Raw genomic sequence first — 2,842 nt, 5'->3', positions numbered from 1 at the left:
AAACCATAGGAATGGATGAGATGATCTAGAGAAAAGGTATAGAATGAGAAAATATATCCTGGGAAAGACCAACATTTAATGGACAGCAGAGGAAGAGTTCATGAAGGAACACAAGAAAGAGTAATCAGAGAGGAATGAGGAGAATCAGGAGAGGAGCAGTGTCACCAAAACCAAGGAGTAGGCAATTTCAAGAGAGGCATGAGGACAGAAGTGAGGTGAGAGCAATCAATTACGTTAAATGCAACAGATAGGCCCAGTAAAATAAAAACTGAAAATTGTTGGATTTGGCAATTAGGATGTCATTTATTTCTTTGACAAGAGCAGTGACAGTGGTGTTTTGGGGGCAGAAAAGCCAGACTTTTGGCGGTTGAGTTATGAATGGGAGGTGAGGAAATGGAGACAATGAGTGGAGACTACTCCTGAAAAGCTTCTGTGGTAATGGAAGGAGAGAAATAGAATGAAAGCCAGTTGGGGACAAAGTCAAAGGAGAGTTTTTTTGTTTGTTTCTTCTTTTTTTAAATGGGAGAAAGTTGAGCTTGTCTAAATGCTGATGGGAAGTAGCCAGTAAAAAGAGAAGGAGTGGCTGAGGATACCGATGAGAGAAGGAATAAGTGGTGACAAATGGTCTTCAAAGAGATGGGAGAGAATGGACTCCAAAGCACAGGTAGATGGATTAGCCTTGAACTGGAGAAAGTGTGCGTATTCCTGCAAGACAAGAAAAAAGAAAGTTAAAATGTGAGGACAGGAAAATGTATCTGATGGCCTAGATTTTCAGAATGGAATAAGAGGTAAGGTCATCTGCTGAGGGTAAAGTGGATCATGGGGAGTGAAGTAGAGTGGAGGTAAAAATGATTGAGAGGATGAAGCTTATCAATGAGCCATCTACAAAGACATTAAAATCACTTAAGATGGTGGCCAGAGTTGGGGTGGAGAAGAAGACTTTAAGTGTCTTAATAAGGAGGACAGTAGATGAAAGTAGCAAGGACTGGAAGAAGGTAGCTGTACCATCTCCTGGTCCCACAGGGTAAGGGAGAACAGAGAACTTCTATTATTAAACCTTAGGGGGGTTGTTTCATAGATGTTAAGTAGCTGACCCAAAGTAAGTGCTCAATAAACGTGAAGAAGTGACTTACCCTTTTTTTTTTTTAAAAAAAAAAAGCTAACATAATCATAGCATTGCATTAGAAGATCACATGAAGTAGCAGTCCCAGTGTACTCAGCCCTGGACAAAGCACACATGGACCCGTATGTCCATTTCTAAGTACCTCATTTTAAAGTGGTTATTTACAAACTTTGGTGCATCTACATAAGGATCAAGGAACCACTAGGGACTGCTTAGGAGATGGGTATGTTTAGCCTAGCAAAGAGATGGTTAAAGAAGGATAGGACAGCTGTCATGAAACATTTGAAAGACTATTTCTGCTCCGTACTGTAAAAGTAAGATTAATGGATAGAAGTTACAAAGAGGAGATTGCACTTCTTTTTCAGTCTTTCATCTATCCAATAATGACATGTGAACTTAACTAGTCGATTCAAGTGGAGGCTGGATAAACACCTACCGGCTAAGGGTGTTAGAAAGGCCACAGTAGAGGAAAAGAAGATGGAAAAGCAATTCAGTTGTTGTGGATCATCAAGTTCCTGCTTAAAAAGTAGAGATTGCTGGAGCAGAAAGCCCTCCTTGACTCTTGGTATTAAGAAAGAATTAGAGATTCTAAAAATAGAAGAAAACTTGAAGAATGGCTCAAAATTACCATAATTAAAATACTAAGGGGAGGAAGGAGAGAAGGTGGCAAGATAAAGCAAATAACCGTCCAGGAAACGAATTTTACTGGGCTTCTGGAATGGGTAGGAGGACTCTGCAAAGAATCTGTTCAGTGGCTGCCTTAAACCAATACTTCGTTGTGTTCCAGACAATGCCGAAGGAATAAGGATTTGGCCTCTTGAAAAAGCCAGGCTGTTTCCTGTTCCAGATGAAGGCAGTAGTTCTGGGAAAAGAAATTAGAAAGAGCTGGGACAGTAGTGTTACAAGCCTTACCTTTATAAGACTGTTCCTAATGGTTAGGGAGAGAGCGAGCTGAGAGCAGCTGTTGAGGCTTGGAACTCAGCTTGTGCCGGGAGAAACTGATGCCTGACTGAGACTGCTTCGAGCTCAGAGTGTAGAAGGTGTTCATACGTATTTAACACCTGTATTTAGATAAGTAGCTGAGCATAAGCTGAAACAAATTGGCAGACCCAAAGCAGAGAGAAAGGCCTGGGACAGCCTGCAGGAGAAACAGAATAATAAGTGACTATTGAGTATAGAAGTTGATCCCAATTAAATTAGGCACCAGGTATCAAAGGATGCTTAAATATTTTTGTTTATCACTTGCAGTATATGGCCTTGCAATTCAAAGTGTTGTCCTCTGACCACCAGAAGCACCTAGGAGCTTGTCAGAATGCAGGCTCTCAGGCCCCTTCCCAGACCTGCTGAATAATAATCAGCGTTTTAACAAGAGTCATAGTGATCTGTCTGCACAGTAAGGTTTGAAAAGTATGGCTGTATGTAGTTTCTAAAGGAGCCCTGTGGCGCAGTGGTTAAGAGCTTGGCTGGTAACTGAAAGGTCAGGGGTTCAAACCCACTAGCCACTCCACTCCATGGGATCTGCTTCCATAAAGATTACAGCCTTGAAAACCCTATGGGGCAGTTCTACTCTGTCCACCGAGTTTCTATGAGTTGGGATTGACTCTATGGCAATTTTTTTTTTAATACGGTTTCTTGGCTGAACTTTTGCCTAGCTATATCAGAAAGGGAGAAAACTCTCCCTTCCTTCTTCTTTCTCTCCCTCCTTCCACCTCTCTTGAT

This window comes from Trichechus manatus, unplaced genomic scaffold (assembly GCF_000243295.1).
Source record: "Trichechus manatus latirostris isolate Lorelei unplaced genomic scaffold, TriManLat1.0 scaffold00068, whole genome shotgun sequence".
Classification (NCBI taxonomy): domain Eukaryota; kingdom Metazoa; phylum Chordata; class Mammalia; order Sirenia; family Trichechidae; genus Trichechus; species Trichechus manatus.
This window is presented reverse-complemented; position numbering follows the sequence as displayed.